The 27,165-nt window shown below is 43.5% G+C and overlaps 1 long non-coding RNA gene across 1 annotated transcript; it reads left to right on the forward strand.

Annotated features, from left to right (window-relative positions):
• The first annotated feature begins 21,409 nt into the window (after positions 1-21,409).
• Positions 21,410-26,692, forward strand: LOC134731060 (uncharacterized). Its single transcript, XR_010113131.1, has 3 exons — positions 21,410-22,592; positions 23,178-23,376; positions 25,419-26,692. It is a non-coding gene; the product is annotated as an uncharacterized LOC134731060 (long non-coding RNA).
• The last annotated feature ends 473 nt before the right edge of the window (positions 26,693-27,165 follow it).

Consider the following 27,165-nt stretch of genomic DNA (forward strand, 5'->3'; position numbering starts at 1 on the left):
ATACATGTATTTCTATATGTATATACATGTATTTCTATATGTATATACATGTATTTCTATATGTATATACATGTATTTCTATATGTATATACATGTATTTCTATATGTATATACATGTATTTCTATATGTATATACATGTATTTCTATATGTATATACATGTATTTCTATATGTATATACATGTATTTCTATATGTATATACATGTATTTCTATATGTATATACATGTATTTCTATATGTATATACATGTATTTCTATATGTATATACATGTATTTCTATATGTATATACATGTATTTCTATATGTATATACATGTATTTCTATATGTATATACATGTATTTCTATATGTATGCATGTGTATAGACTAGAAAAATATTAATCCTTGCAATTTTTCATTTATAAATCATTACCCTAGTAATTACCCTAGTAATGATTTATAAATTAGTCCAATTTTCAAAGTTAAATATGTGAACTTAATGGGTACCATTCATTTACTCACAAATATTGAATGAGGTTAGTAGAAGACTGGCATGGACCCTCTTCTCAAGACCCATTTAAAGGATGTTGCTATCATAGAAATGTATTTGGAAGTCATTAATACAAAATCAAAAGAAAGCCTTTGAAGTGTATTTTTTGTCTATTCAGAAAACCTGTCTGACAATTTTTTTAAATGCACACGTCCCATCTTCACGAGGTTATTTTCCCTTCTGGCCTAGCCCAGCACTGTTTGTTTAGTGTTACGCATATCCCTGGACTATTTAGCACAGCTCCTGCTCAGTATAATGTCTTGTTTCCTGTGTGCAGATAAATGCACCACTTTTTTACAACATGTTGTTGTAGCATTAGAGATTTCCAGCTTCAACAATGTAAGTTTTTTTTTTTCCCCATGTAGCCAGGAACTGGATCAATAAAGTAAAAGTATAATGACTTTCCCTGCTTTATTTTAGTAGGTTATCTGATACTATTTGCTTTTTCAGTGTTAGTCAATATTGGTGTCTCCAGGGAGGAGGAGCTGATATCTCTTCCCTAAATCCATTTCTCCACAATCTTAAATTAAAAGGATAAGACAAAGCCAAGACAAAGGACATGGACTGGTGCTGCGGATTTTTTAAGTGGTTCTCAAACAAATGATAGGTCTGCCTAATTTCCAGCATGGTAATGTCCTTTGCGATGACTGGGAGCTGTGGGGAGCTTACCTCCTATCTGGTGCTCGTGGCTGTGTGGCTGATCAGGGCTGGGCTTTGAGGAGGAGTAACGCAGGGTCTATCTTGTAGAGGGCAACGTGGCCACAGGGCTCCACTGAGACTCTGCAACTCCTCCTTGCTGACAGCTCAGGAACAGATTTGAAAGCTCAGGCACAATAAATTCCAGTGCATTCTCAGGCAGGAGAAAAAAAGGAAATTCTGCTCACATCCTGGTTTTCTCTTTAATAAACCCTGTAACAAGTTTATCACATTGTGGGGACGACAAACGTTTCCTTTCCCCCGTTTAGAAAACTTCTGCTCCTTCCCTCTTTTCCTCTCTCCTGGTTTCTACAATGCTGATGTCAGAGGGTGAAGACCCTCAAAGGAAAATTTGGAGTTGCCTGGTAATGATTGAGAAAATGAGATTCCACGTGAAAGAATTACCCTCTCATCCTGTTTCTTTGGGCTTCTAGGCTTAAGTGTGGGTGGGCTCTTCAGCCTCCAGGTGGGACTGCGTTCACCTTCACCACAACAACAGCCTTCAAGAATGCTTGTCAAGTGACTTCTCATCAACAATTACAAATCAAAGGGTTTTCCAGCAGGCATTAGCTGTATTTTTGTATGAATAAACCTCATGCTGTGACCATGGTCCTTGTCTGGGCTCTCATTTTGTGTATGGGGAGACTGAGGCACAAGCAAATATACTTTTTGATGAACTTAGTCTCTAGAATTCACTGCTGCTGGCTCCTGCCCCAGACTGGATCTGGCATCTCTGTGAAAGCAATATAGAAAGTGGGGCCACCTGGCCGGGCACAGTGGCTCACACCTGTAATCCCAGCACTTTGGGAGGCAGAGGTGGGAGGATCACTTGAAGTCAAGAGTTCAAGACCAGCCTGGCCAACATGGTGAAACTCTGTTTCTACTAAAAACACAAAAATTAGCCGGGCATGGTGGCACGTGCCCATAATCTCAGCTACTCAGGAGGCTGAGGCAAGAGAATCATTTGAACCTGGGAGGTGGAGGCTGCAGTGAGCCAAGATTATGCCTCTGCACTCCAGCCTGGGTGACAGAATCAGAGTCCATCAAAAAAAAAAAGAAAGAAAAGAAAGAAAGAAAAGAAAGAAAGGAAAGAAAGAAAGGGAAAGAAAGAAAGAAAGAAAGAAAGAAAGGAAAAGAAAGAAAGAAAGAAAGAAAGAAAGAAAGAAAGAAAGAAAGAAAGAAAGAAAGAAAGAAAGAAAAAGAAAGAAGGGCCACCCTAGATTTCAGTTCCAGCCCTGACATTAAGTGGATGCGTAACCTTGAGCATTCCTTCCACGTCATTTGCCTCTTCTGTACAAAAAGAAGAGGTTGAATTCGATGGGTCGGGCTTTGGAGTGTTAACATTGTCTGATTTCTAGTTTCCTTTCCCTCAGGACAAATGGCATAAATTTAAACACACAGTAGGCAATGGATATGTTCGAGGAAATAAGATACATTTTCCAAAATGCTATAATTTGTAATGGGAAAATATGAGGGCTGAGTAGATGTATAAGGAAAACTGTAGGAGTCACCAGTAAAATCCAGCTCTTGAAAGCGTTCCCCACCAGCTCATCGTCTTTCACGGCATTCCCATTTGGGAAATATCACTCTCTCTTTCTTGCTCCCTAGAAGTGAAATGAGGGCAGAAGAGGACTGTTTGCTGAAAGCTCATTTTTAGCTCCAGGGTTTCCAGTCTTTCAAGCTGCTGTTTCCAAAATATTAAACACAAAGCAGTAAATGTGGAGCAGCTTTCTTTACCATGTTGATGAGACAGAAACGCTACTCATTTGTTCTGCTTCAGAAATCAAAGTATTGTATCCACCCAGAGATGGAAATTCTGCACCGAGGTCCTAAAATAAATTAACTAAATACAATTAATTTTACTTTAAATAAAATCTTATCTCTCATTTGTGCTCAACTCCTGATGATTTTTAAATGACAGAATGAAATGTGGATTTATTTACTACCTTCTTTCTGGATATTTCTAGGTTAACATTTCTTTTTTCTTTTCTTTCTTTTTTTTTTTTTTTTTTTTTGAGACAGAGTCTTGCTTTGTCACCCAGGCTGGAGTGCAGTGACCCAATCTGGGCTCACTGCAACCTCCACCTCCTGGGTTCAAGAGATTTCTGCTGCCTCAGCCTCCCGAGTAGCAAGTAGCTGGGACTACAGGCATATGCCACCACCATGCCCAACTAGTGTGTGTGTGTGTGTGTGTGTGTGTGTATTTGGTAAAGATGGGGTTTCTCCATGTTGGACAAGCTGGTCTCGAACTTCTGGCCTCAAGTGATCCACCCACCTCAGCCTCCCAGAGTGCTGAGATTACAGGTGTGAGCCACCACACCCGGCCTCTAGGTTAACATTCCTTAACCTGAGGTTTATGGACTTTACCTAGAGAGCTTATTATTTTTTCTGAATGGTATAACATAGTTTTTGAATCCTTTGAGGAGAGTTAAAAAGACTTCTTGTATATGTCTATAACCTGGGCAGAAATTTCAATTTTCTTGTCTTTTTTTTTTTTTTTTTTTAAATGGTGTCTCACTCTGTCTCCCAGGCTGGAGTGCAGTGTCACAATCTCAGCTCACTGCAACCTCTGTCCCCCGGGTTTAAACAATTTCTCTGCCTCAGCCTCCCGAGTAGGTGGGATTACAGGCGTCCTCCACCACACCTGGCTAATTTTTGTACTTTTAGTTGAGTCAGGGTTTCACCATGTTGGCCAGGCTGGTCTCAAACTCTTGACCTCAAGTGATCCGCCCACCTTGGCCTCCCAAAGTGCTGGGATTACAGGCGTGAGCCACTACATCTGGCAGAAATTTCAATTTTTTTAAGTAAATTTTAAGAAATCCTATTCTTCAAGGAGATCATGACTTGAAAAGCCCAGGAATCACTATCACTATTCTAGGTATTAATTTATGGGATGTGACTTGTTGAGAATATAGGATTTCTTTTTTTCTCCCGTCTTAGCTAAATTACTTGAATTGGACTAAGGTCTTCATTTGAACTGCTACATGCCTAGGCTTCAAAAACATCCACATTTCTGAAATGTCAGCTTTGTAAAGTTTTGATTGGAGCTTTTGCCAGTCTCAGGAAATTCTTTGTGCTTTTGTACTAATAATCTCTTGTGACCTATTTGGTAAAATGTTAACATGCTACATTTATTGGTCTTTTTTTTTTTTTTTAAATCCCTTTGTAAAATGAAGTTATACAAGAGTGTGAACATCCTGGGGCCTTGAACCTCTCCTTTTTGGATTAAATGTCTTTTGAGAACATAGTTCTATGTTTCTTCTTTTTTTCTTTACCAAGCAAACAAACAAAAATATTATAAACCCTCTTTTCTGCTATACAACTGAGCCACCAAATCATGCCACTCTTGTGCAATATTCAAACCCTTGTTTTTCTCCCTCCCTCTCCCTTTCTGTTCACCACTTCTGTTTTGTTTTGTTTTGTTTTGTTTTGTTTTGTTTTGTTTTGTTTTGTTTGAGACAGAGTTTCCCTCTTGTCACCCAAGCTGGAGTGCAATGGTGCAATCTTGGCTCACTGCAACATCTGCCTCCCAGGTTCAAGCGATTCTCCTGCCTCAGCCTCCCGAGTAGCTGGCACGCACCACCATGCCCAGCTAATTTTTGTATTTTTAGTAGAGACGGGGTTTCACCATGTTGGCCAGGCTGGTCTTGAACTCCTGACCTCAAGTGATCCGCCCACCTCGGCCTCCCAAAGTGCTGAGATTATAGGCCTGAGCCACAATGCCTGGCCCTGTTCACCAGTTTTGAATTTTTACTGAGGTTAAGTGTACGAAATGTTGCCTCTAGGAAGAACATTGACAGAAATTGAGTAAATATAGAGTTTTAATGAAATAATCCAATCTGTACAGAACACAATTTATAATCCATCCCAAGAAGTTTCGTCTTCTACTAGCCACAAAATTAGTCGTACTTCATGTAACTGCATTAGTCATTTCAGGCAATACCCTCTAAACGGACACCGTGTGTGTACTGGGATCTACCATAAGGATCTAGATGAAATAAATCAGGTCTTCTTGTGTAAGTTATATTGATGGAAACTTCAATTCCATTTAATTTATGTATTCATGGGGAAGCTCCTGAATGATCAACACTGCAGAAAGTACCGAGGAGCCAATGTGGGAAATTGGACCCCGTGGACTGTCAGTCTCATCGGGTAGATGAGATGTGTACCTGTGAAACACCAAGGAAATACTACGTGGAAGATACACTTCAGTTTTAAAACACACCCCATGTAATTCAAGAGGAAGTCAGAAGATGACAGAATTGGAGACACTGACATCGTTGAAGCCAGAATTCTAAAAATACATCTGGATGAGGTCCAAGGGGGCAGAGAAAGCCCTGGAAACCAGGACAACAGCATAGCAAAGGCTCTCCTGGGATCGCACAATGCTGCACGGGAAGGGAAGGCATGAAAGCACCTGGGAGAGAGAGAGAAAGCACAGGGGGGTGTGAGTGGATAGACCTGGGCTGAGCCTCGGCCTTGATGGCACTACAGCTGTGAGAGAAAGAGGGTGACACAGGTGGACCTCCAGAACGAGTGAGGAGCCCCCTGAACTGCAGTTGCCTCCAGAGTCAAGCAGTGCCCATGGCACGAATGACTGGCAGAAGACGTGGACAGGTACCGTGGAAGAGGGAAGTAGAAAAGAGGAAAGGATCAGGAGATGAGAAAGGGACAAAGAAGAGAAAGAGAGAGGGAGGGAGGAAGGGAGGGAAAAGCAGTGGCCTGCGTGGTAGCTCATGCCTGTAATCCCAATACTGTGGAAGCCTGAGGAGGGAGGATCACTTGAGCCCAAGGAGTTTGAGGCTGCAGTGAGCCATAATTGCATTACTGCACTCCAGCCTGGGCAACAGAGCAAGACCCCATCTCTAAAAAAAAGAATTAATTAAATCATAAAAATTATATGAAACAAAAGTGAATAACCTCCTTTGCCTAACTACTTACTTGTGACAAGGGCTTCACAGAAACAACCCAACTTGGTGGCATTTCTTTTCCTTTTTTCTTTTTTCTTTTTCTTTTTTTTTTTTTTGAGACAGAATCTCACTCTGTTGCCCAGGCTGGCATGCAGTGGTGCAATCTTGGCTCACTGCAACTTCTGACTCCCAGGTTCAAGTGATTCTCATGCCTCAGCCTCCTGAGTAGCTGGGATTACAGGCGCGCGCCACCATACCTGACTAATTTTTATATTTTTAGTAGAGACGGGGTTTCAGCATGTTGCCCAGGCTGGTCATGAACTCCTGACCTCAAGTGATCCACCCGCCTTGGCCTCCCAAAGTGCTGGGATTACAGGTGTGAGTCACCTCGCCTGGCTGGAGACTTTAACTTTTTAACATTTTTCTTTTCATAAAAAATGATTCAGTAAGTAGTTTCCCAGGTAATAAATACAGTCATACATTGCTTAATGATGGGGAAACATTCTGAGAAATGCATTGTCAGGCAATTTTGTTGCTGCAAGAACGCTGTAGAATGAACTCACACAAACCTAGATAGTACAGCCTCCTACACAGCTAGGCTAGAGGGCATAGCCTATTGCTCCCAGACTACAAATCTATACAGCATGTGGCCCTACTGAATACTGCAGGCATTGTAACACAATGGTAAGTATTTGTGTAGCTAAGCATAGAACAGGTACAGTAAAAATATGGTGTTATAATCCTATGGGACCGCCATCGTTTATGCTGCCCATCACTAGCTAAGACATCACTATGCAGTGCCTGCCTATACAGCCTCACAGAGATCCTTCCATTCTCTTAACCGGCCTCCTGCTGGGACCGAGGGCTCCCTGACATAGATGAACATCTTCACTTACCTATAATTATTCAGAAGATTACCAATAAACACATGAGTTAAAAGAAATTGAAGGCCGGGTGCGGTGGCTCACGCCTATAATCCCAGGACTTTGGGAGGCCAAGGCGGGCGGATCACAAGGTCAGGAGATCGAGACCATCCTGGCTAACACGGTGAAACCCTGTCTCTACTAAAAATACAAAAAAATTAGCTGGGCGTGGTGGTGGGCGCCTGTAGTCCCAGCTACTCGGGAGGCTGAGGCAGGAGAATGGCATGAACCCGGGAGGCGGAGCTTGCAGCAAGCGGAGATCGCGCCACTGCACTCCAGCCTGGGTGACAGAGGGACACTCCGTGTCAAAAAAAAAAGAAAGAAAGAAATTGATGTTTGGCCGGGCTCAGTGGCTCAGGCCTGTAATCCCAGCACTTTGGGAGCCCGAGGCAGGCAGATCATGAGGTCAAGAGATCGAGACCATCCTGGCCAAAATGGTGAAACACCGTCTCTACTAAAAATGCAAAAATTAGCTGGGTGTGGTGGCACGCCCGAGTAGTCCCAGCTACTCAGGAGGCTGAGGCAGGAGAATCACTTGAACCCGGGAGACGGAGGTTGCAGTGAGCCGGTATCATACCACTGCACTCCAGCCTGGTGACAGAGCGAGACTCATCTCCCAAAAAGAAAAAAAAAAAAAAAAAAAGAAAAAGAAAGAAATTGAAGTGCCCATCAATATAGTTTGTGTGGGATGACCTTGATTTTTCTCATGTGACTTCCCTCTTTTGATCCCAGTCCACGCTGAAAGTCCAGTTAGAAGGGTGTGATCCCAAATGGCTTGGGTTGTGGGAGGCCCCACCCTGCCGAAAGGCCCCCTGCAGCCTCTCAGAGTCTGATTCCCGGGACCAAGCCAAGCAGCTCAACACATGTCCTATTAAGCAGTTAATTATTTCTCTTTGATACTGGCTTTTTTATCTTTTAATACAACAGTTTTACTGTCTCTGATAATTACCCTGTCTCAGATAATTCTTTTAAATCTAATGAGGCGTGGCAAGCCCTGCTTAACCAGGCGACACATCATTAACTTCTGCCTCTTTATTTGTCATCGTACCATACTCAACGACTGTATCAACAGCCAGATGCGAAACCCATAGCTTGCCACTGGCAACACTGTGGGAGGTGACCTGCTGTCAGGTCAGTTAGCCCTGGGTCTTCCAGGGGCCACTCACAGCCCTGTGAAATCTCCTGCCCATGGGCCGGGTGGAGGCCCCTCCAATGTCACTCAGCTCCCCACTCACCTACCAACAAGACCTGTGGGCTCGGACCTCTGTTTTCTCCACCCTACACCCAGGAGGCTGTGATATTTTGTCTCCAAAGTCCCTGATGGAGAAGCAGTGAGAAGGGGTGCCAGGAGCACTGAGTTACTCAACAGACTTTGAGTCAGTCTAGCTAAGCTGTTCACCACCTGTGTGGCTTTGGGAAAACCACTTCACCCCTCTGAACCTTCTTCCTTCCTTCCTTCCTTCCTTCCTTCCTTCCTTCCTTCCTTTCTCTCTCTCTCTCGCTTCCTTCCTTCTTTCCTGCCTTCCTTCTTCTTTCTTCCTTCTTTTCTCTTTCTCTCTCTTCCTTCCTTCCTTTCCTTCCTTCTTTTCCCTCCTTCCTTCTTTTCCCTTCCTTCCTTCCTTCCTCCCTCCCTCCCTCCCTTCCTTCTTTCTTTGTTTCTTTTTTTGACAGGGTCTTGTTCTGTCGCCCAGGCTGAAGTGCAATGGCATGATCTCAGCTCACTGCAGCCTCCACCTCCCAGGCTCAAGCAATTCTCCTGCCTCAGCCTCCCGAGTAGCTAGGACTACAGGTGCACACCACCATGCCTGGCTAATTTTTGTATTTTTAGTAGAGACAGGGTTTCACCATGTTGGCCAAGCTGGTCTCAAACTCCTGGCCTCAAGCAATGCACCCACTTTGGCCTCCCAAAGTGCTGGGATTACAGGTGTGAGCCACCGCACCCAGCCCTGAGCTTATTTCTTTATCCAAAACAATGACAACAACATATTCCTCCCTCAAGAGGCTGCTTAAGGGAATCATAACACCTTTCTGGAGTTGTACAGTCACACACCACATAACAACATCTCAGTGATGGACCGCATATATGATGGTGGTCCCATAATATCATAACACTGGGTTTTTACTGTCCTTTTTCTATGCTTAGATATGTTTAGATATGCAAACAGTCGCCACAGTGCCCCAGTTGCCTGCAGGATTCCACACAGTCACATGCCATGAAGGTTAAACGAGATAATTGCTATCTATGATACCAAGCCACATTACTCTGGAAGAAAACATAGAATAATTTCTTTTAGTCCACTTTGGGGATGAGTTAAGGTATAAATAAGCATAGAGTGAAGGCACTATGGAGAATCTGTTTCTTTAGGTCTCCTCTCTCGCTCATATTTTATTTAACCCCATGTAACCCTGTAACTGCTTACACTGTCACTCGCAAGTCATTTTGTGAGTCTCAGGGTTTACTTTTTAGCATCTACCCATGTTCTAGGCAGGTTGCTCAATGGCCTGTGAGTTAGGGATGATCCCTGCCCGTTGGGAGCTTATACTCTGATGCGGGAGAGAGCCACAACGGAGCACTCACGGAAGGTTGACAATACCACGACTTTACGCAAAGCTGTTCACCACCTGTGTGGCTTTAGGAAAATCACTTCACTCCCCTGAACCTGTTTCTTTATCTAGAACAATTTGCTTTGAATTGCTTTTCACGTCTGTATTCCCACCGCCCAGGGCACCACCTGGCACATCCACATCAGGTCAAGTTCAAAGTGCTAAATACGTACACATGGTGGGCTTCATCATGAGTGAGTGTGATGACAGTAGGAGGAGAGTCCTCAAACGGGGTGCCCTTCTGAGATCACCATGTGCATGGCGGGACGTGCAGAAAATGTGGTGCCAAAAGATTTAGTGGGAGCTCTAACTCCCTCACCTGTGAGCACGGCCACCTAAGCCAAGGCACAGAGCTGTGACTTATCATTAACACGGGGCAGTGATGCCTTCTCACAGGGCCCATGCAAACATAAATGGAATATCTGAGCATAGTAAACTCTAATTATTGTTGGAAATATTATTACTGATTTTGGTCACTTCTTGGGCTGTGGGCCACCAAGGGAATGACTTAGGATAGAATGGAGTGTTTTAAAATTAGATTTGCTCTGTCTGGAGGATTAAGATCGTTGCAGTTTCACACGGGGAACCATCTCTCTCTCTCTCTCTCTCTACCATCTTTTCCTACCCACATTCTTGCTTTGCGGCCAAGCTGGTAGCTAAGTCTGTTTCTGTAAATGAGCTTCAGAGGCTCCGGGAAGCTGTCATTTTATCAGGACTGCTGCTACGGTTTTGGAATTAATCTCAAACACGTATCTTTAATAGAAGGTCAGTTTTAATCTGAGCACATAAATCTCTTATTTTTGCAAGATACAGATTGAGTGAGTTGCCACATGTTTTCCAGGTTATCATCTCATGAGTTCAATTAGTTTACAATAAACAGTAACAAACTATATTTCTGTGCCTTACAAGCTGGGAAGACCACTGGACTATCACTGTCAAACTCCCCTCTGGAGCCCAAAGCAGACGGCCATGGGGAGAGGGATATGGATGGGACGGGGTGCTTTGTAAAACGTCAAAAACGATAGGCAGTCTCCACATTGCTACCCCTTTACCGCCAGAAAAACCACATCTGTTTTCCTCACTGCTGCTTAGAGCACCCAAACTTTGTCAATGGGGTGCTTCTTGTCTGCTGTCTATGACCTGGAAGTTTCTTTCTCCCATAAGTGAAAAAAGTGAGAGCTGAGAGAACCAGCCCCATGAGCTGCAGGTCCTGCTGGACTCCACATTCACAAGTTTACATTGGAAACTGTAGAGTTATGACTCGTGTGTGATTTCCTGATGATCATGCTCTGGTCCCAAGACAGTCCCACAAGAGAGCTGGGCTAGAAGCCAAACTGAGGGGAGCTGCCCTCACCCAAGAGGTGCACCTTGGGTGCCCTCTGCCGAGACACTCAAGAATTCAGTCTGCCTAAGACAGTAAGCTCCCTGAGGGCAGGAACCACATCTGCCTTGTTCTCTTTTATATCCATGGTACTGAGTGCAGCACCCTGCACAAAGCAACACCTAGCAAGTATTTAAGGGGTGAATGAATGAATGCCTAGCGGCCCCTCACCTGAGTACCCTCCCATCCAGAGCTGGGGAAACTCCAGTCAGAACACTCTTTAGAAGGCTGACTCATGAGGGACCCTCACCCCTTAGGCTGAGTGAGGCGTCTGTTCTTCCTGTAGGGCCACCCCAGCAGTCTCATCATGTCCATCATATATCACTATCAAATTATTATGTTCAAAGGCAAAACCCCGTCTCTACAAAAATTACAAAAGTTAGCCAGACATGGTGCTGCATGCCTGTAATCCCAGCTACTTAGGAGGCTGAGGCAAAAGAATCGCTTGAACCCAGGAGGTGGAGGTTGCAGTGAGCTGAGATCACGCCACTGCACCTCAGCCTGAGCAACAGAGACTCTGTCTCAAAACAACAAACAACAAAAATTCTTATGTTCATTCACAAATCCATTATTTCAACAAAACTAACTGAATATGTGCCATGTGCCAGCAGTATTCTTCTTTTGAAAATACATAACACAGTTGGGAGTGGTGGCTGACACCTGTAATCCCAGCACTTTGGGAGGCTGAGGCAGGTGGATCACTTGAGGCCAGGAGTTCAAGACCAGCCTGACCAACACAGCGAAACCCCGTTTCTACTAAAAGTATAAAAATTAGCCAGGTGCAGTGGTGCACACCTGTAGTCCCAGCTACTTGGGAAGCTGAGACATGAGAATCTCTTGAACCCAGGAGGTGGAGTTTGCAGTGAGCCAAGATTGTGCTACTGCACTCCAGCCTGGGTGACAGAGTGAGACTCTGTCTCAAAATAACGATGATAATAATAGTACATTAACATGACCCAACTTTCAAAATTAGATAAGAAGGTATGAAATGAAATGTCTTCCCCACTGGTAGCCATCGTTATTAGATTTTGAACAAAACAGCAGGCTCAACTCACCCTGTCTATCCCATCCAGGTTACAAAATTGTTCCATTTTTCCCAACTCGTACAATGCATTTTCATGATTGGGAACGAATCTGGTCTCTTCCTTTACTCATATGTAATAATTCACGCCATTTACGGAATAGTGGAGTCAAATCAAGTGAATTCGCAGTGGGCAGGTGGGTGTCTGTCCCAGGCTGACCTGCGTGCTTTCACAGCACCTTCAGTGCAACCCTACAGTTGCTGATCCCGAATGCACCTGCGTTCCTGCTGTTCCGGGAGCTGATCAGGTGGATTCACTAATTTGGGCTTACGTCTGAAGTACACGCACCTTCTGCGATCTCCGTTCTCCCTTATTCCCAGCAGGAATTGCTGAGAAAATGAGGAGTGGCTGCTTTGTAATTTTCTGACAAATGAATGAAGTTTAAACATCTGCTGGAGATGTATCATGTGATCTTCATGAGTGACAGCTGTCTTTTATAGAGAGGGGAGGGAAATATAGATGACGCAATAGAAAGTAGCTCTACAAATAAGCGAAATGGGAAATCTACTGACGGTGAAAATATACATTCATCAGTGTTATCTCACAGCATGAGATAATCCATCAGCCCTTCTTTCTGTTGGCTTTTTCTTTTTCCTTGTGTTGAGGGGGAGTATGACAATAACCCAGTAGATGGCGCTCATTGTCCGATTATCTGCCATTGTGTGGCTCTGTCACTAGGTTGAGCTCAATTTTAAGATTTGAGAGCTAGAGGGCAAGATTTCCTTAGAAATGATACCGATTTAAGGGAAAAAATAAAAAATTTTTTTAAAAAAACGCTTTTAAAAATCTCTTTGAGAAGACTATGTCTATGAAGGTCCCAAACTTCAAGTTGCAAATCTCAGCTTGTAGCAAGGAAATCAGAGATGTGAGGGAGCTTTGCCACCAAACGTGGCCGTGACTTTCTGAAGGTGAGCACTAGGAACCACGGGGAGAGTGACTCGTGGAAAACCCTCCGCAATTCTCATCGAGCTCTGCTGTTCCCCGGAAAATGCGTCTCAGGTCTGTGGGCTTTATTTGTGGTCTATTGCTCTCCATGAAATGAGGATTCCGGTTGTCGGGCATTTCAGGTGGAAGCACAGAAGAGACGCCGCTCCTGTGTGTCTGGGAAGATCCCGTCTGTCATCTGGAAGTCATAAAAGCCACTTTCGGAAACACAGATGTCACTTTTGGGGAACGGTCGTCATGTTTCAAGGCCCTTCCTTGGGTTTGAACTGGGAGGGCCAGAGAATGGTGATTGGCACATGGAGGTGTCCTGGCAGCGGTGGCCGCCAAGGGGCGGTCGGCCCTCCTGTCCCCGCCACCCTCAGCCCCGCTGCTGGGCCCTTCCAGGCCTTTCTCCCAGCTCCCTGCGTCGCCTCAACCTCCTGCTCTTACCCGCTTTGTGACTCCAAACAGAACAGCCCGTCAGTTCGTTTCTTAAGAGTCTTCCTTTTGTGCTTTCACATTTTCCTCTAAAATTTAAACTAACGATTTGTGTGTGGGGTGTATACATTGTGTGTGGGTGTATATATTATGTGGGGGAGTATATATTGTGTGGGGTGTATATATTGTGGGGAGAGTATATATTGTGTGGGGTGTATACATTGTGGGGGGTGTATATATTGTGGGGGATGTATATATTGTGGGGGATGTATTTATTTTGTGGGGGATTTATATATTGTGTGAGGATGTATATATTGTGTGGGGGATGTATATATTGTGTGGGGGATTTATACATTGTGTGAGGATGTATATATTGTGTGGCGGATGTATATATTGTGGGAGGATGTATATATTGTGGAAGGATGTATATATTATGTGGGGGAGTATATATTGTGTGGGGTGTATATATTGTGGGGAGAGTATATATTGTGTGGGGTGTATACATTGTGGGGGGTGTATATATTGTGGGGGATGTATATATTGTGGGGGATGTATTTATTTTGTGGGGGATGTATATATTGTGTGGGGGATTTATACATTGTGTGAGGATGTATATATTGTGTGGCGGATGTATATATTGTGGGAGGATGTATATATTGTGGAAGGATGTATATATTGTGTGGGGGATGTATATAGTGTGGGAGGATGTATATATTGTGTGGGGTGAAGTGTATATTGTGGAGGGTATATATATTGTGGAGGGTGTATGCATTGTGGAGACGTGTATATATTGTGTGTGGGATGTATATATTGTGTGGAAGGGGATGTATATATTGTGTGGGATGTACATATTGTGGAGGGTGTATATATTCTGGGGGGTGTATATATTATGTGGAGGGGGTGTATATATTATGGGAGAATGTATATATTGTGTGGAGGGGTGTATATATTGTGTGGGTTGTATATATTGTGGAGGGTGTATATATTGTGGAGGAGTGTATATATTGTGTGGGGAGTGTGTATATTGTGGGAGGATGTATATATTATGTGGAGGGTGTATATATTGTGGAGGGTATATATATTGTGGAGGGTGTATATATTGTGGGAGAATGTATATATTGCATGGAGGGGGTGTATATATTGTGGGAGAATGTATATATTGCGTGGAGGGTGTATATATTGTGGGTGTTGTATATATTGTGGAGGGTGTATATATTTTGAGGGGTGTATATATTGTGGGAGAATGTATATATTGTGTGGAGGGGTGTATATATTGTGTGGGTTGTATATATTGTGGAGGGTGTATATATTGTGGAGGAGTGTATATATTGTGTGGGGAGTGTGTATATTGTGGGAGGATGTATATATTATGTGGAGGGTGTATATATTGTGGAGGGTATATATATTGTGGGGGGTGTATATATTGTGGGAGATGTATATATTGTGGAGGGTGTATATATTGTGGGTGTTGTATATATTGTGGAGGTTGTATATATTGTGGGGGGTGTATATATTTTGGGAGAACATATATATTGCATGGAGGGGGTGTATATATTGTGTGAGATGTATATATTGTGGAGGGTGTATATATTGTGGGTGTTGTATATATTGTGGAGGGTGTATATATTGTGGGTGTTGTATATATTGTGGAGGTTGTATATATTGTGGGGGGTGTATATATTGTGGGAGAACATATATATTGCATGGAGGGGGTGTATATATTGTGTGAGATGTATATATTGTGGAGGGTGTATATATTGTGGGTGTTGTATATATTGTGGAGGGTGTATATATTGTGGGTGTTGTATATATTGTGGAGGTTGTATATATTGTGGGGGGTGTATATATTGTGGGAGAACATATATATTGCATGGAGGGGGTGTATATATTGTGTGAGATGTATATATTGTGGAGGGTGTATATATTGTGGGTGTTGTATATATTGTGGAGGGTGTATATATTGTGGGTGTTGTATATATTGTGGAGGGTGTATATATTGTGGGGGTTGTATATATTGTGTGGGGGAGTGTATATATTGTGGGAGGATGTATATATTGTGTAGAGGGAGATTATATATTGTATGTGATGTATATATTGTTTAGGGTGTATATATTGTGAGGGATGTATATATTGTGGAGGGCGTGTATATTGTGTGGGGGAGTGTATATATTGTGGGAGGATGTATATATTGTGTGGAGGGGGATGTATACATTGTGTGGGATGTATATATTGTGGAGTGTGTATATATTGTGGGTGTGTACATATTGTGGAGGATATATATATTGTGGCGGTTGTATAATTGTGGAAGGTGTATATATTGTGGGGGATATATATATTGTGGGGAGTGTATTTATTGTGGAAGGATGTATATATTGTGTGGAGGGGGGATGTATATATTGTGTGAGTTATATATATTGTGGGGGTGTATATATTGTGTGGGATGTATATAATGTGGAGGGTGTATATGTTATGGAAGAGTGTATATATTGTGTGGAGGAGTGTATATATTGTGGGAGGATGTATATATTGTGTGGAAGGGGATGTATATATTGTGGGGGTTGTTTATATTGTGGGGGATGTATAGAGAACAGTTACCTCAGATTCGCAGAGAATGGAGCCTGTCCCCATGTGCTGTGACTTGCCAGAGTCCCCAGTGCCTGTGACCACCTCTGACCCTGGAAGTGAGGGTCAGAGGAGGTCACAGAGGCCAAGGAAGGGTGCTCCCTCGTGCTGTCACCAGGCTGATGAGATGCAGGTGACAACTTTCCCCAGACCACCCTGATGCGTGTCCACTTCCATTAAAATCAATGTTATGATAGTGTTGGCACTTGGCTCCTGGAAAGGAGACACCAAGGCTCTGAAGATGAAAAGTCACACGAGCACATCCCGCCCCTTCCTGGGTGGCCTCCAGAAACTCTCTCGCAGCACTCCCCACTTTCGGCTATTTAGGGGCCTTTACAATACTTGTTACATTCATTGGGCAGACATGGCCCACATTTTCTAAAAATGCTCATTCAGGTTGCTTCCAGAACTGGCTTTGCTTTTTTAAGTTGAAGAGGAGGGAAGGGTTTGGGGAGGTAGGAAAGGGTGTGTGTGGCCTCTGAGATACGGGCTGGAGTTTTATTTAACAAAACAGATGATAGCAAGACAGATGAGACTAGATAGATGGACTAGATAGATAGATGAAAATAGAAGATAGATGATTGATAGATGATAGATGATTGATAGGTAGCTGACAGATAATAAAAGATAGATGATTGATAGATGATAGAAGAGAGATACGTGGATAGATGATTGATAGGTAGATGACAGGTAGAAAAATTAACTGAGCTCATTTTCTAATGTAACCTCATGTTGAATTTTTTAATTTCTGAACAAAAGAGTCCTCCCATCAAAGTAGCCTATGTTCCTTGACAACCCATTGCCGGGCAGAGCATTCTTGGGGATACTCAACTTGCCCCTCAAGGGGTCCCTGGAAATGGGGACGCACACAGCATCCCATGTGTATATCTATAGAAGAGGATATAGATACATACATAGATAGATAGATATGGATAGAGGAATAGCTAGACTTTATATTCCAGTTTATCGTTCATAAAGGTAATCCAAAGAAAGGCAAACATCATTTATTAGTTTACCTCGTAGAGAAATCCCAGGCGAGCCTTTTGCCTATTTTTGGTAAAATGAGCTTATTGCTTCCTCCTGTAGTCTGAGGTAGCTCACCCTGGTGCTGCGGGAATGTGGAAACCTGGGACCCGGGGAGACGGTGGCTGCTGTGGGAGCAGTGGTCTTTCTCCCTAAACTGTGGCAACAAGTCAGGGAACAAGGAATTTAGAGACAGAACCGAAGACAGTATTTATTCTGCCTGTAAGTGGCAGAATTGGTCTTCAGACAACTCCTGGGGATGCTGTGTGTGTCCCCATTTCCAGGGACCCATTGAGGGGCAAGTTGAGCATCCCCAAGAGCCGTCTGCCTGGCAATAGGCTGTGGAGGGACACAGACTACTTTGATGGGAGGACTCATTTGTTCGGAAATTAAAATACTCAACGTGCGCTCAAGTTAGAAAATGGGCTCATTAAATTTTTCCAGCGATCTTAGACCCATCCAGTGATGAGTGCATCCCTAAGGTCTGCAGACTTGTCCTGAATACGCCACTTTAAAAACAATACCGATTAATTAAGACTAGGTCCACTTAGCCCTTCTGCTTTTTGAAAAGGATCCTCCAAATAACAAATTTGTTGTGTTATGGATTGGTTTAGAGACAACGGGCTCACTTGATTACAATGCCACGCTTCAGATATTTTTACTGAAACCGATCAGGCCTCCGGGAGAGTCTGGGTAACAAGGAAGGCTCTGGAAATGCCCCCAGGGGGGTGAAATGGAGCTCCCTTCAAAGGTTTTGGTCTTGTGATTAATAACAGGAAGAAAAAGACTCTACAAAAGCACAGGCTCTAGGTTCCGAGCTTTCTTTTTTGCATCCCTGTCCGTGACTTTTCCCTCCTCAATAAATCTGAAAACGCTGCTCTGGGATTCTGATTTTTTCTTTTCCTTCTCTTCCAGCAAAACATCTTAAGGAACCAAAGGAAGAAAGACAATGTCCTTGGAGAATCTGGTTAGATTTTTATCACTTTCCTTCAATATGTGGAATGGAAGAAGAAAGATTTTACCAGTTTCTAGATTTTTTGTCCAATGATAACTTGTACTCATACTGACTTTTTACTCCTGAATATTCCAAATATGACACACGGTGGAGGATAATTCTTCTTAGTTTATAAAATAGCCTTTAGCACAAAATAAATTGTTCTTTTTCCTGTTATACACCACACATGAAAGTCAAATGAGATAAACCTAATATGTACAAAAAGCATAAAACTATTTCAGAAATGCTTAATTAATTTTCTTTAACTTTGGCTTATTTTTAAAATACCATTGGTTGAGGTACATAAATTTTGTCCAGATTTCTAGTTTATCCACTGTTCTGCTTAGTCTGAAGATGTTTCTAAAATTCTCTCTGTCTTAATTTTCTCATTTTGTGGACATAAATTGGCATTACTTATGATCAAAGTTACCATAAAAATCATAAAAATATAAATATTACAATTTAATATCTCCATTGAAGTCACTGGGGCAGACAAAAATCATAACATGTAGGTCAGCAGTCCCCAACCTTTTTGGCACCAGGGACCAGTTTCTTGGGAGACAATTTTTCCAGGACCTGGGGGCATGGGGGAGGGGGAGGAGTGGGAAAGGGAGGAGGGTGGTAGGAGGTGGGGGGGGATGGCTTCGGGATGAAACTGTTCCACCTCAAATCATCAGGCATTAGGTTCTCATAAGGAGCACGCAACTTAGATCCTCTACAATAGGTTCGGCACTCCTATGAGGATGCAGTGCCAATGCCGATCTGACATGAGGGGAGCTCAGGCATAATTAATTGCTGGCTTGCCAGCTGCTCATCCTTGCTGGGCAGCCCAGTTCCTAACAGGCCCCAGAAATTGGGAACCCTGACATAGGTAACTATAATATATATTTTACAATTTTTTTTGAGACAGGGAGGGTCTCACTCTGTCACCCAGGCTGAACTGCAGTGGTGTCATCACGGCTCACTGCAACCCTGACCTCCTGGGCTCAAGCAATCCTCCTGCCTCAGCCTCCTGAGTAGCTAAGATGATAGGCACATGCCACCATGGCTGGCTAATATTTCTTAATATTTTTATAGAGATGGGGTCTCACTGTGTTCCCAGGCTTGTCTCAAACTCCTGACCTCAAGCAATCCTCTGCTTCAGCCTCTCAAAGTGTTGGGATGACAGGCGTGAGCCGCTGTGCCAGGCTTATCTTTCTTATTTCTCAATGACTGCCCATGTGAATACCTAGAATCAAATGCATTTGCAGTTGTATGATATAGAATAGTAAGTGTAGACCAGAGACGTAAAATTATGGCATCGAAAGGAACCTATTTCTAAGGCTCTGTGAAACCCCCAAACAAGCAATATGAGGTCTTTCCATAGATTTCTCTGACATCTTGCTGTTGAATCTTTCAGTCCAGCACACGGACTCCATCTCTGAAACATGCCATTGCCCTTGTAAACAAAATTAATGGAATTTTCCATATAAATAAATATGTATAATATATTTAGCTTGCATTTATTGCTAGACAGCTGAAAATTGGCTCTAGGTAGCAATTAGTGCTGAATAAATCCGTAACTGATATTCCAGCCTTTGCCACCGTGGAAATTTTTAAGCAGGACAACCTGATGTCATGGTGATAAGATATTTTTTCTTCAATCTTTATTTGACTAATAGTCTTTAATATTAAATGAAGATGGATTTGAGAAAAGAGCTCGATTCATTTTCACTGGATATGCTGCATTGCACTTTGTCTTTGATCTGTAAAAATGCATTGGTCAGTTTCCTTTAAACCTACTGCAGAGAGGGTGGTTATCAGAAATGAGACCAGCTGGTGCAATCGCGTTTGATTTGACAAATATTGATGGGTACCTACCACTACATACCAGATACCATGCTGGGCGTGGAACACATAAAAATTAATTAGTCCCTCCGTCTGCTTTTGGCTTTGTGAAAAATATAGACACCTGATTCTCCTGCTCTGTCGTAGGCTAGGCTCCGTCCTTTTCTGTTTATTTCTAAGCTTACTGGATTTCTCAGCATTCATCCCTTTTTAAATTCATTCATTCATTCATTCATTCACTCATTCATTCATTCAACAAGTCTCTCTTAGTATCTACTCTGTGCCGGGCACCGTGCTGCGTTCTAGGGCCAAAAGAAGGAACAGAACCAGATCTGGTTCCTGCTCCTGGAGTCTGTACTTCAGTGAGGGAGAAAGGCATTAATCAAAGGAGCCCAAATGCAGAGCTGACACCCATGACAAGCGCTGTGAAGGAGACTGTGAGTCCTGGGAGAGTGGGGAGGGCAGGGATGACGATGAGCCTGGGATCTGAGGGTGGAGGAGGGGCTGAGTCTGCACAGATCGGAGAGAAGCCTTCCCGACCCCCACTGAGAACCAGACGGTGGATGGGAGCAAAGAGGATGAGAAGGAAGAGGAGAGGCATGGTTTGGGGCAAGGTTAGAAAAGAAAGGGGGCAGAAATCAAACGATGGAAGGCCTGGTAGGAATGATTCTGGAAGGAGCAGTGACGTGCTGCTCGGATTTAGAAACGATCCCCCAGCTGCAGTGCAGGACGCGTGGAAGGACTTCTTTCCGGAGGTTGTAGCGCCCAGGGATTTGTGGTATCTGAGTAAGAGCGGAAGCACATGCCTGCCTGGACACCTAAGCGAAGAGCCCCGTGTTGTGGAATCCCCCGTCCTTTCTGAGGGGACAGCACCAATCCCAGAGGTCTAGAATTGCCTGGCTGGTCTTCAGAACACGGTTTATGGAATAGACCAATAGCCCCAGGAAGGAACTCACTTCCAGTGGCACACAAGTAAATAATATGGGTTTTGTTCCTTATCTTTCTATGGTAAGAAGCTATGAAAACAGCAGAGTGAGTGAAATGGTAGAAGAAGACAGTCTTGTAGGCTCCTAAAATTCTTATCACTTTGTCGAGTGTTCTCTCCTCAAGGGTACAAACGATGTCTTCATTGCCTGGAAATGATGGCGCCCTTGTTCTTTATCCAAAGACTGATGGGGGAAAGAGTCATTCATTTAATAACATGGGGTCCTCATCACAGACTGGCCACCAATATAAAGCTTCGAATTGTTTTAAAATGCCCACTTTGTTTTAGAATGGTTCATGGAAGCTTTTCATAGTTTTCACAAATGATGATCAATATAATAAATTTATAAAGCCCATTTCTTTCAAGTAGAATCAGTGATAGAATTATTATACATATTCATTTTAAAATAAACATCTTCTCTCTATCTTCAGAGTCAAATTATTAACTGAGGAACATACTGAAAAGAAGAATAAAATGAGTAAATTAATTTTTCCTCCAGAGATAGTTACTAGTAATATTTTGGTATATGTTCTTCCAATAAGTTTTTCTATTCATATTTACACATTTTTAAAGGTTATCTAAAATATACCATCTGTAACATTTTTTCACTACACTACTGAAAAACTTTTCATGTTAGTATTTCTTACTAATTTTTTTTTATTTTTGTAATTTTTTATTTTGATTTTGTGGATACATAGTAGGTGTATATATTTATGGGGTACATGAGATGTTTCGATCCAGGCATGCAACGTGTAATAATCACATCGTGGAGAATGGGGTCTCCATCCCCTCAAGCATTTATCCATTTTGTTACAAACAATCCAGTTATATCTTTTTAATTATTTTAAAATGTAAAATTAAGTCATTATTAACTCTAGCCACCCAGAAGCCTTGAATTTTTTAAGCTTTGGAGGAGATGAAGCCAGAGAAAGAGAAGCCACCTTTCCCACCATGGAAACACGCTTATGAGTCCTTCGCGATGGGCAAAGCCCACGTTTGAGTAGCAGCTGCTTGTCCCCTTGCCCTTTGCCCAGGTCCCTGATGATGTTTGTCTTGGATGCCACTGTGTGATGCCACTGTACAGTCGGGAGTGAAATTAGCCTCCTGGATGGTGGCATGTGGGGATGATTCCTTACTGGGGAGGGTGGAGAGTATGGGAAGTGACCGAGGAAATCCAGCCTGGGGGATTCAGCCTCCATGTCACAGAAGGAGACGCTGCTGTGCAGTTTCTGTGCGTTCAGAGCTTCCACTTAATTTCTCACAGTGTGGGCCTTCATAGAAGGTTCTTTGTTGGGTCACCTCGGCTCCTGCGCTCAGATGACAATAGGAGCTTCAGGAGCTAAAATGACCGATGTGCTGTGCTGGTCAGGGTTCACTTGCAGACAGCAGAGTCTGCCCCGGCTAGTTACACAGAGGAGGATTGATTACCGGCTTTCAGTGACTCCCAGCATCACTGCGGGGAGCGGGGGGTGCTGAAGAAATTGAAGACACTCCAGGCTGCCTCCCAAAGCCACACAGCAGAAAGGGGCCACCGAGAAGCTGAGATTCTGTCGTCACCGGAGAACCGCCTGCCTGCAGGCCAGCCCTGCATGTGACTGTTGCTGCTGCGTGCACACCCGCTCAGTGCTGCCCTTCATCCCACTTCCCCTCCCCAGGTCAGTTTAGAATTCGAGTCCCAAGCAATTGTTCCTGATGGGGAAATGGCAATTCCATTTTAGGTGACCTGAATTAGGTATTAGGTGCCTTGTATGCCAGTTCCCCAGAGAAACAACACACACGCGCGTGTGTGTGTGTGTGTGTGTGTGTGTGTGTGTGTAGAGAGAGAGAGAGAGATTTATTACAAGGAAGCTGCTCACACAGCAATGGAGGCTTGACAAGTCTAAAATCCGCAGGGTGGGTCTGTGGGCTGGAGACCCAGGAGAGCTAATGGTGGAGCTCCAGTTCAAATGTCGTCTGCTGACAGAATTCTTTCTTGCTTGGAGGAGGTCAGTCTTTTGTTCTATTCAGGCCCTCAACTGATGAGATGAGGCCCTCCCACTTCACAGAGGACAGTCTGCTTTACTCAAAGCCCACTGATTGAAATGTTCATTTCATCCCAAAACACCCTTATGGAAAAATCCAGAATAGTGTTTGACTAAACATGTGGGCACTGTGGCCCAGCCAAGTTGATGCATAAAATTCACCATCGCGTGTGTGCCCTGTTGCATGGGACTCTAACAAATTCCTCCCACCCTCTACAGCACAGGAAGGCGCCCCAGAGAGAGGCTGGAATACACACTGTGTGAGCCAGTCTGCAGACTCTGCCAGATGCCTATGGAGACATCCTTGTGAAATTAGAATAGCTCTTCTCAGTTTATTTATGGAATCTTCTTGAAGATCAAAGATAAAGCACCGCTGTTGGTTTTGGTTTCCCCTATTATGACGGAGTCTGAATGAAAGGTGAACAATTCTATTTAGGTTCTAGCCTAGATGTGGGGGGAAAAATGTCTATGCTAAGCATGACCATTGAGGTTTACAAAAACAAAAGTAGGGTCGCAAGCTAACAAAGAAAAACTAGAGAAAAGATTCTCCTGGCCATGCCCACAGCTGTTCCCAGAAGCTTCCTGAAGCTGGTGATTTTATGTTCCTACTTTTCCTCTTAAGACTCCTGATGTACGTCCATTTCCCTGAGTTAATATAAAGTGACCAACTGCCAAGGTTTTCAGTTTCTCTCAAAATTTCAGCCAAACGCCTTGGAGGGAGGGCCTGAAGTCCTCCCACTAGAATTCAGCAGATCAACTCTCGAAGCTGCTATCTTGACCACTGAATAGTTTCAGGTTCCTTAGGCAGTAATGAAAATACATAATAATCATTAACATTTGGAGGGTGCTCTATATTTGGAATTATTTTCATATCTGTTGCGTTCTTTGGTCTTCACAACACGTCTTGGAGTTATTTTTTTCCCCAGATAGAGAAAACAGAAACTCGAGTATTTTTTTTGTTTTGAGACAGGGTCTTGCTGTGTCACCCTGGCTGGAGTACAGTGGTATGATCACAGCTCACTACAGCCTCAAACTTCCAGGCTCAAGAGATCCTTCCATCTCAGCCTCCCGAGTATCTGGGTCTGCAGGAGCACACCACCGCACCCAGCTTATTTTTGTATTTTTAGTAGAGATGGGATTTTGCCCTGTTGCTCAGGCTGATCTCAAACTCCTGACTCTATGACCCAGGCTGGAGTGCGGTGGCATGATAACAACTCACTGTAGCCTCAACCTCCCAGGCTCAATTGATCCTCCTGCCTCAGCCTCCTGAGCAGCTGGGACTAGATGCAAAACACCACACCCAGCTAATTTTTAAATTTTTTGTAGAGACAGAGTCCCACTATGTTGCCCAGGCTGGTCTCGAAATCCTGGGCTCAAGCTATTTGCCTGCCTCTGCCTCCCAAAGTGCTGGGATTACAGGTGTACATCACTGTGCCTGGACTCAGGTACATTAAGTGACTTTCTCTATGTAGCCCAGTGGTTAGTACCAGAGGCAGAAGCCCACTTCCCTCACTCAACTCCAGTCTGATTTCCTCGTCCTGCAACTCCCATGCCCAAAGTTTTGTCCTAGCATCGGTTGCTTAACTCTGGGCTGTGAGATTATCAATAAGACACCAGCCCGTAGGTGATTCTCAGCCTCGGTTCATGGCACCCACTTTGAGGTAGCTCAGATGGGTTGTGCAATTTGTCAAAAGTTCATTTTAACTTGCTGTCGTTGAAAATATACTTGGGGTCTATTAGTGCTTCTGTTTTAATATTTTTCTAACCATCCCGCAAGGGGGCAACAAGAGTTCTCAGAGCGGCCGAAAACTCTAGCACAGCTTTTCTTGGGATCACTGTTAGACATTCTTTATTTATAACCAGACCACAAAACTTAGCACAAGTTCAAGAAAATTTGCTATAGCTCACTTGGTAAAAATTCTGTGTTAAATGGCTGGGCATGGTGGCTCATGCCTGTAATCCCAGCACTTTGGGAGGCTGAGGCGGGCGGATCACCTGAGGTCAGGAGATCGAGACCAGCCTGGCCAATGTGGTGAAACCCCTACTAAACTGTCTCTACTAAAAATACAAAAAATTAGCCGGGCGTGGTGGCGGGCACCTGTTATCCCAGCTATATGGGAGGCTGAGGCAGGAGAATTGCTTGAACCTGGGAGGCAGAGGTTGCAGTGAGCCGAGATTGCACCACTGCACTCTAGCCTGGGCAACAGAGAGAGACTCAGTCAAAAAAAAAAAAACAAAAAAACAAAAAAATTGTGTTAACTTACTAGTTTGAACAGTTTCCTTATTAGAGGTCTATGCTAAATAGAAGGTTTATTCTCTCACCCTCTTTTTCTTGTCTCTGTCCTGTTTGAGTTTGTGCTGGTATTTTCTGCTATTTTAAAATAATTTGGTCCTTTAAATGTCTATCAGCTTCTCCCTACTTCCTAACATGCCTCACACATAGGCCTCATGGTTTTCCAGGTGGAACAACCCTAAGATCATAATCCCGTTGATTTAATGTTGGAAGCTCCTCCGAGGAAGGGACCATGCCATGCATTTATTTGCATTTTACACAAAGGCTGTCAAATGGGGCCATTCTAATGCCTGCTTGATAGGGCAGCTGTCCTTGAAATGAAGTAATCACTCAAGCCCTTGTTGAATGTGCACAAGAATGAATGAATCAATCAGTAAATGAACCAATGATGCTCTAACAGGTGAGATGGAACAGGAGGATCATGGGCTCTTGAGCCTAGGCCCATTTCTGCTAAAGGATTTCTCATCCCTGAAAGCAATGCCCATCCCTCAAAGCCTTGCCTTTCCCTTTGAGAATGGTCACACATCTTGTTTCCTATCTCAATACCTCACTCAAATTCCTTGGAGATCCTGGCACAGCAGATAGTCAGTAGCCTACGGTGTGAATCGCCTCTGGAACTTTAGAAACTGTTGACACCTGGAGAATCTGATTCAGCAGGTCTGGAGCAGGGTAGTGGGTCTGTGGGTTTCATGATGAACCTGATGCCCACCAAACAACGAGAGCCGCGGTCCTAAGGTAGAGGACCAAAGAGTTCACTCTGTTGCAATTTTTGGGTGCTTGAAAGTAGTTTTATTTTTGTTTTTCTTTGTGAGAAACTTTGCACTAAGACAGAAAGATGAGTCTGTTTTTAATATCATCCCTACGAAGGGAGCACCTCCACCATAATGACCCTGACGAGATCTTTCAGAGAGCATTTCCAACTCTATCATCTGGTTGGGGCTCGGCTAAATCGTGATTGTGTCCCTGAAATACAGTGATGCCTACTTACCCTGCATCACACTGGTTTTACTGGATATTAAAGTGGACTTCTAGAAAGTTACAAAAGACCTGAAGAATCCTAGTGATTCCTCTCTGATTCAATGCAACAGTCACTCACATCCACTGAGGTCCTCCTGGAAGCCAGGCCTGGTGTTTTCACGTGGTATTTTCTCATTCAAGCTTCACAGCAATCCAATGGGGTGAGGTTGTCTTATCTCCATCTTAAAGATGAAGGAAGCCAGGCTCTCCCAGGCTACATAATTTGCCCAGGGCTAAGGCTCCAGGGCTCAGGGCCACCTGGGGCTCTAACTCCAAAGTCCTTAACCATGGTGCCACCCTATTTCCTATTTGTAGCTCCATTTGAAAAGTGTTAATTGAAGCTTCCTTGAACTTTCCTTTGGAGTTTGTTGCCTTTTTTGTAGTTGTTAAATCAAGAGGGTCAAATAGCAAAACAAGAAGAAAATTTATAGAGCTCTAGGGAGTGGATAACGGGAAACTCTGCAGGCCCAGCAGTGAATTCCATGCTGGGAAACCTTGGATGGAAGGGGATTCTGGCACCTCCTGTTATTTTAGGTGGGGACTGAGTATGAGTTAATTTCCAGCTGCCCACACAGACCTTATCAATCAGGATGGCTCCATGACACTTGCCAACACCATGCTGACATTTGACCTTGCTGCCATTTTATGCTCACCTTACTTAAATGACAAGGGATAATGAATGTTTGCAACTGGTCAGGCATCAGCACGTCAGAACGTGGAAGATCACAGAGACTTGAAACTAGAAGAATTTTTTGTTTGTTTGCTTTTAAATGAAGCTAGGTGACTCTGCCTCCAAAGTCTTAGAAACTGCCTTGCTGGAGAGGCCACTACAGTAACATAGACAAAGCTCTAAGCCACTACTCATCACTGAGCTACAGGAACAAGAAGAAAAGTTTA

This window comes from Pan paniscus, chromosome 8, assembly GCF_029289425.2.
Source record: "Pan paniscus chromosome 8, NHGRI_mPanPan1-v2.0_pri, whole genome shotgun sequence".
NCBI classification, from domain to species: Eukaryota; Metazoa; Chordata; class Mammalia; order Primates; family Hominidae; genus Pan; species Pan paniscus.